The sequence below is a fragment of the Centrocercus urophasianus genome, unplaced genomic scaffold (assembly GCF_019232065.1).
Source record: "Centrocercus urophasianus isolate 14NV4802_14NV808 unplaced genomic scaffold, USGS_Curo_1.0 seq_43, whole genome shotgun sequence".
In the NCBI taxonomy this organism is placed as follows: domain Eukaryota; kingdom Metazoa; phylum Chordata; class Aves; order Galliformes; family Phasianidae; genus Centrocercus; species Centrocercus urophasianus.
This window is the reverse complement of record NW_024885011.1, coordinates 1,281,178-1,289,485: the sequence shown is the minus strand read 5'-3', so window position 1 is coordinate 1,289,485 and position 8,308 is coordinate 1,281,178.

Here is an 8,308-nt window from a genome sequence, read left to right as displayed (position 1 = left end):
CCCCCCCCCAAAGGCAAATTCCAGCTCCAAAGAAAGGAATCGCTGAACATTCAGCACAGCTCTCCTGGAGGAATGTGAACTACCAGAAGAAATCTCTCCCTGCTGCCTCCCATCGCACCCTACCCGGAATGCAAGAAGAAAAGTCATTGGAGTGATCGGAGCAGAATCAGAACAAGCACTTAGTGGTCTTTAAGGACCCATAAAACACTTCAGTAGTTTGCTGTTTTATATCTGACTATCTTCCACATTAGCCATTTAAATTAAAACATTTATAATTAATTGAACAAATCATTTCCTCTCTCCCCCTTTGGGGACTGGCACGCATAAGTCTTCAGTAAATTTTAGTCTCTTCAGCAACGGGGGGATCCATTTCTTTTATAGGGCTTTTTTTTCCTGCAGGGTGTGAATCAAGGGCAGGCAGAGAGCAGTTTTAACTGGAAAATCAATTGATAAGGAAGACAAATTAAGACGTATTTTTTCAAAAGGGGGAATGCAGAAGGCACCCCGGGGGCAGATGGGGCCCTTTTGGGTTCCTGAAGCTGCGCTGCAATGGGGCAGAGGGAGAGGAAAAGTGTGGGGTTGTTGGAGAAGCACAGGGATGTGTGGGGTGATCCCTGCACAGAAGGGTGAGGTCGAGGGCCCTATCATTTCCAAAGAGCCGCTTTCGGATAAGAAGCTTAAACAGGAGGATTATCTGGGCAGTGAGATCCTCATCCTGCAGCTGCCTCCAAGAGCGACACGGGAAGAACCGACAGCGCCAGGAAGGGGGCATTCCCTGCACGAGGCACAGAGCACAACCCAGGACAGCCCACGGTCTGCCATGGGAATCTGCCAAGGGAAAAGGGGAGTGCAAAAAGCAAAGTAAAACCAGGGCGAAGCTTAGCAAAGATAACCGAGGCGAGGTGCATCGTGCCTGGGATGCGCAGGGTGGGTGGCAGTGGGGGCAGCCCCTGGGGCAGTTTGTGCTGAGCTGGGGGGGGCCCTGGCTTCTGCCAATGCTACAGTTTGTTTGGATGCCCTGGAAACGCCTTTGTCAGCAGATCTGTTCTTTTATTGTGAAAGAGCCTATTAGCTTCTGCTTTCTACTTCTGTGGGAATTTATCCCTCCATCAGATCTTCAATATAAAAGTGCTTCCCTTACTGAGATTGATACCGCGTATATGAAAAGCTCCGCGTGCCTCTGGGCGAGGCGGCCCTTTCCCTGAGGAAGGATGAAGAATGGCTTTGAAAGCAAAGCACTGAGCAGCTCCTGAAGATGAAATCTCAATTCCGAGGTCTGCTGTGACCTTCCCTGCGGCCTTGGGCTGTCACCGGGGTCTTGGATCCCCGCACAGCACAGGGGTTCTCATTGGGCTCTGCACCACCTGAGCACTATCCCACACCCCACAGCAGGATGAGGGCCAGATTAAAATAATAAATAACAATAATCATCAGCTCGGGGCTCTGCAGCAATGCATCGCCATGGCAACCACGTGCCAGCAGTGATGCTGCCTCGCTGACACCTGCAGGTCCCTCTGCCACCAGCATGCCCCCAGTCCTGCCCTTCTCTTGCAGTGGGCACCACATTGGTGACATCTCCCTGTCAGCGTCAGTGTGGCTGGGGAGGACTTTCCACATGCTCGACCCTCGCACTGCTGCCTGGGGTTTTGCTAAGGCTGAGCAACAGAACCAGTTCTCACCAGCAACGAGCCATCGCTTTGCTTTTAATTATCAGGAAAGTCCCGAAGCGTCAAAGCCTGTTTAACTTGGGCTGATGGAAACTTGATTGTCACAGTTCCATTTCTTTTTTCCTGCACGTTCTTTTTCAGAGCAAACCATGTGGAAAGCTGAACTTGAATGGGGAGGGGGACTGTGTGGCCGTACCCTCCTTGGGTGCTGGACATGGGGGTCACCTCTCCACTGCCCCCCCTTTGATCTGTCCAGAGCCAAAGTTAATAAACAGCCAGATGCTCTCAATTTAATCATCAAAATACCTTGCAGAGGATTAACTGCCAGTTTCCTCTCTTAATCACTATTGATATAATGAGATGACAGGCAGCTTTCTGAGGGGGAACGCATTAAGCAGGAGGGCTGTGCTGCACTGTGGCACACTGCGCTTGGCGGAGGCTCAAAAGTGGCTCTGGGGCAGACACAGGGCAGCACCTCACAATCCCGTTCCCTTTCAGTTTCCAAAATGTAAAAACAGCACCGAGAAAATTCAAAATATATTTCACCAAGCAACAAATCCCCTTGATAAAAGAAATGCTAAGGCGGCAAGAGAGAGCCAGACTTAATCTGCAGACAGCGTTGCTCCTCTTGCTCCTGCAGGAGGGCTGCTTTGCTGCTGGGCACAGTGGGATCCTGCCTGGCCAAGGGAGCCTCCAGTATCTCCCCATTCCTCTTGCACTCCTCCCAGTCTGTGCACCTTGAATTGCAACCCAGAGTGGCCTCTGTCCCAATGCAAGGGATGAACAAAGCTGGAGTCTGCTCGGCATGCACCCATCCCTGTGGAACCCAGAACAGCTCTGCCCGTGGATCACATTCTGCCTGGATTTAGAGGAGAAAGGAACTATTATGAGAAATAGATCAGAAGTGACACAGCTCATTATTGCCAGGTGAGCTGGAGTTGGAGACAAGGGCAAAGTTAATAGAAAATGTATCTAATCCACAATGGTAACTTTAATTGTTACCACTAATGAAGCCTATTTAGGATGTATTATGTATCTGGCACTTCAGATGCAGCTCTTCATTCATCTTCCACACCAGGTGTCTCTTCGCTTCTGACCCACACGAGGGGGGGGTTTACCCTTTTTTTTGGAGCAATCGTGGCTCACACCTAGCCCTGCAGCACCCAATGCCCACAGGATGACTGCACAGCCCTAAAGAGGCGGCTGCTGCCCCAGCCCTGCCTTCCTCCACCCCTTCCCCATTGGCACTCCTGGAATTAAGAGCAATTTATAATTGCTTTCTTCAGTAAGAAAACCTTTGGAGGAAAGGGCCAGTGATAGATTCCAGGTTTTATTGGAGCTGACAAGGAGCACTGCTCGCACGGCACCAGACCCGGCACCTTGGCAGACACCAGCTCTGCACTGACCGTCCCCTGGGGCACCAACAGACACCATTTTTTAATCTATTAATATAGGAATTAAACATGCTGCCTGGTTGGGTTCCTGCAGCACTGCTGAGCAATGAGAGCCCTGGTGTGCTGTGCCCACAGTGGCACACGCCGCCCAGGGAGTGGTGGTGTCAGGCACAAGGGTTTGCTCATAGGACCCCCCCAAAAGGGATGGGGATGTTGGGGCAGCATCTCCTGGCACTCCTCCACTTCCCAGTCCAGGTGGGAAGCCCAGCACCCCTGGGATTAAAGACCAGAGCACTTGGATATTACTGATATTATGGCAACGGGAGCCATTGAAAAGCTAAGATGGATGGATCCATCTCTTCTTCCATCCATTGTATCCATCATATAACTGTGTTGTACTACAATATCTCTTTAAATAATGCTTCTTTTTTTCCACTGGGGAGGGAGAAAAAATTAAAAAAAAAAAAAAAAAAACTATTAAAAAGAAAAGGAAGTGATGGGGGGATGGATAATTACATTCCACAAAAATTAAGGAAAAGAAAAACGATGTAAAAAAATTACTTCTCTTATAAAAGGGCATTTCATAATGGACCTTTAAAGCATTCCATCAAGTAAAACCAACACGTTTATTTGAAGTGCTAAAGAGGAGCCTTCAATCAATCTGAGAACTTCATTTTTACACTGTAATGAATTCCACTGACCTTTGTGTTGCAGAGATACGGCGGTGGTGGGGGGGAGCTCCGTGCCTGCATTCCCACTGTGGGCCCTGAGCTGAGCACCAGGGCTGTGGCTGTGGCCATGTCCATGGGGCTGCATGTAGGGGACCTCAGGAAGGTTCCAGCTGCAGAAGTTGGCCAAACCCAACGTGTCCCAGCACCACTCCTGCTCCTGGAGGGTTTCCAGTCGTGCAGGAAGCCCACGGAGGAGCAGGGAAGAGGTGATGGGAAGCAAAGCAGCAGCAAGATCTGCCTGCACCACGTCTGCATGCTCTGTGCTGAAATCCCGAGCTCAGATCTCTGCTCCCAACGCAATTACTATCAGCTAATGGGAGCTGGGAAATTACCTCTCCCTTTTCACTGATTGAAATCCCATTTTGTCTATGCACATGGTCAGTGGAAGGGCATTCACTCGTTAACCCTGGAAAATCAGAGACAAAGGCTCCATTCCCCATTCCTGAGCACTCTGTGCAATGTGGGCCGTGCAGAAGCAGAGCTGGGGGGTTCTGGACACAGAGTAGGGGTGGAGGAGCCCAGATTTCAGCTCTTAGGGCCCAGACCCTAAAACCTAGAAGAGACCCCAAACCCAGCTGTGACACTGCTAACAATGGCTAAAATACAGGAAAAGCATTTATTACTGAGGCACTAATCCCCCAAATTGCACCAGGGCTAATTAACATTTATAAAAAGCGTACTCATCATAAACATATATTAACCTTTGAAGCATACATAACAGCAATAGTAAAGTATATAATGAGAGTGGAGAGACACACCAAGCATCAGACTTCCTGGCTGGAAATGTCACTCTGGAAATGCCTCCTTTGGGTTGAATTCTGAAGTTTGCCCATAGTTAGCATCATTTCCAAGCTTCCAGGCTGCTTGGTGATGTGCCCTCCTGCCCCTGCCACCACAGGGATTCCAATGAAAACCAATCCCATCCCTGTTGCTGTGTCCCCTGTTCTCTCTCTTTCCCACGGGGGAAAGAAAAGAAGGGAAAAAGGAAACGAGAGCAAAATCTGTGCTTCTTCACTCCATCTGCCCACATCGTTAGCAGCCAAGTGGTCAATGCACATCTCATTTAACAAGAAACTAATGAAGATCTATTGCTGCTCCTTAGCTTCACCACCACCCCCATTGCTCAACGGCACCTTTGCATGGCATATGTATTCAAAGCTGCAACCTTCTACTGCAGAAATAACGCGCTCCTGTGGGGAAAGCCACAAAGCAGGTCCCCCATATACACATATGCAGGCACACATATTGGGGAGCTCTTCCTGCTGAGCCCAGCGAGGGGCCGGGGAAGGATTCATTTCCACCAAACCCAGCGCTTTTGTTTGCTCAGCAATCAAGAAGCACTTCTGATTTCGGTTGTGTGCATCTCCTCGTAAAGCCTCAGAGTCAACAAAAGCCAAAGCCATTTAACTCAGTGCTAATATAAAAGTGAGCAGGAAGGAGAGCGCGTGGCACAGAGCGCAAGGCTCTCCAGAGCAACAATGAGCAGCAATTACGCTTATCTGGAGCGCTGCGGTGGAATCCGGCACGTCTGCAGGCTGGTGCCAGTAATCACAGTTAATTTCACAAAGTCTGGATGACATATAGGGAAGATTTAGATGTTCTAATTACTCCGCTGAATACCAGGGGTGCTGCTGATGAGGGAGGCAGGCACACGCACATCCACACATCCACACTCCAAGCCAATTAAGAAAGAAAAACAGCAACAAGGAGCCTGCAGGCTCACGAGCTCTTTGCAGAAAGCAGCTCTGAGCTGACCTACCTCTTGCTGCACGACCACAGACGAGCCAGGAGACTTCTGATGGCAAGTGCCCAGCAGGGAGGACCTGAAAGGATGGGATCCACGCTGCCAGCAGCACTGCAAAGCTTAATTTGTAGCTAATGACATGGTACCTGGAAGCATCCTGGAGCATGGCAGGTCTTCCGTGCAGGAGGGATGAGGAGTGGGACAGCAATGGGTCACATCCCCTGAGTCCTTAAGCCTCTATAGGTCGTGGGACAGGAGGTTCCTGCAGGGCAATATGGGACAAAGAAGGAAAGCTCAGAAAAATGCAGAAGCCCTTCAGCTGGAATTGCCCAGGGCAGCAGAAATGCAGTGAGCAGTGCTGTGCTGCACCTGAGTGCACTGAGTGAGGGAAGAGCAGGGCAGGGATGCCAGCCAGGCAATGTGCGAGCAGAAGCTTTCAAGACCCCCAGAAAAGCAATGCTATTTTCAGTGTTATTTACTGTAGAAAATAACTACACTTATTAATAGATAAAACTGTGGCATTATTACTAAACCGGCTGCAAAACACTGCATTGCCATTAATGCTGACATTAATACATTAATAATACATTATTAGTGGTTTGTTTGGTAGCTTATGCATTCCTGAAATACTTTCCGTGCATTAAGTTTTGTTCACGTTTGCTCAGTATTTCTGCAAGTAATTAAGTCTCATCAGTAATTGTGGGTGATTTTATTAGATATGGAGCAGAGAGTTTGCACCTCTAGCCTCAGCTCTTCCTCATGCCTGCTCCCCTCTCCTGCTCCTGCTTAGGGAGTGCTTTGAAGATATACGATGGCCAACTCCAGCCAATAGTAGACCTAATCCACAGCTCTTAAATATAAATGATCAAAAAACTCCTAAAAAAATCCTGAAAAATTAAAGGGAAACCTGAAAGTACACAGCTGGGATTTAACCTTGATTGCCATAACGACCACGAAGAGAGCTTTGTTGCTATTGATTTAGGAGGAGAACGCTCTGACGCACTGCGATGGGCAGCAGGACGGAAAGCCAACGTGAGAGATGGAGATCACGACCCCGCGGCCTCCCAGCTCTCATGAACGCCCAAGCAAAGGCAAACACCGTGGGAGTTACTTTGAAATCCATTTTGGTCTCAAACAAACCCAGGACTTGGAGTGCTCCTTTGATTCCACATTTATTTTGCAGAGGAAAAGCGGAGCGGCTGCTGGGACAGCTGAGCCTCCCCTGCTCCTCCCAGCCCAGTGCAGATTTCCAATAGACTTCATGTCTTTCTGGAGAGAAAGCACTGACTTTTAAGTGCTGCTTGTTTAAAGAGAAAATACCCTTCTGAGCCTCTGAAGGGCCTCATATAGAACAACAACCTCATATTTTTAGGGTGCTTTTCGCCCTCATAATACAAGCATCTGCTATCAATATTCCGTTAGAATTTTCTTAATGCACACAGATGTTCTCTTCTCCCCTCTGCAGCTGTGCTGCTTGCCAAGGCCTTGACCACCTCCAACACTGCAGTGACTGCATTAACCCAGGACACCGGTGGTGCTGGGACCAGTTGGTGTGGGATGGGATCCAGCCAGCCATTCCACATCAACTACCACACCATAGAGAAAAGGTAAAACAACGTTACCATCCAAACAGTCACTCCATAATCACCACAAGCAGTGGTTTTCCCAAAGCAAACACCTCTTGCACAGCCCTCCTGCTGCCCCTGGGGGCTCCGAGGCCCCGTGGTTCCCATCCAGCAGCTCTGTGGGCAGCACATCAGCTGTGAACAGAAGGAGCTTAATTTCCTTTGCTTGTCTCTATTTATGGGGATGTTTTATTTATTTCTGGATTCACTTGGTAATTGCCCAGTGGCTAGAAAGAGAAGGTGCTTGAGCTTTTTTCTTTTTTCTTTTTTTTTTTTTAATGCATTTTTAGCATTCCTACAGGCTCCAAACCAGCAACACATGACTAGCTTGGCACACACTGAGATGATGTTTTCTAAGGTACAGAGAAACCACCAATAGCTGAGCACAGCTCAGGGCTGGGCTGCACTGGGGCTGAACAAAGCCTGGACCTCCCCAGTCCCTCTCCATGCATCTGTTCCTCCCCAGATGCTGGTTGCTATTTCTGTCCTCTTCTCAATGCACACTCCTACCTGAGCCAGAAAGAAAGAAAGAGGAAAGGAAGCTCGTGCTGAGAGTCAAAGGGAGAATAAAGAAAAGCTCCTTTTGCTCCAGGGCAGCTCAGCAGTATCTCAGGATGGTTTTTCACTTCCAATCTGGAGCAGCAGTGGCCCCAGCTTTGGCATCTCCCCCCTGGCCCTGAAGGCAATAACTCATGCCCACATTCACAGGCAATGCAGCCTCCTTCAGAGGTCAGCAAACAGGATGCTTCCATACCTTCACCCCTTCCCTTGGTGCTGGGCCCTGCACCTTCCTGCGTGCCTTGGTTGCAGTTGAGCTGCTTGGCCACAACCCAGCACCAAATCCAGGGCTTGTCCAGAGGAAAGAGTGGAGGAGGAAAGAAAGGAGTGAAAGGGGTGAAGGAAAGCATGTATCTTGTGGCAGGAGGGCAGCAGCCCCTGTGGACCTGAGCATCCTGACACTGCAAGCATCTGCAGTGCTCCAACACTGAGCAGGGACCAGAACAGAGAGCCAAGCAGCACTGCTCCCATAGCATCACCCCAAGACTGAGGGGAGAATCTCACCCTGTGTCTCCTCTTCAGTCCTGAATCAGTCCAGGACGAGCACGGCAGGCAGCCTGCATTGCACACACCTGGCACTGGAGCTAAA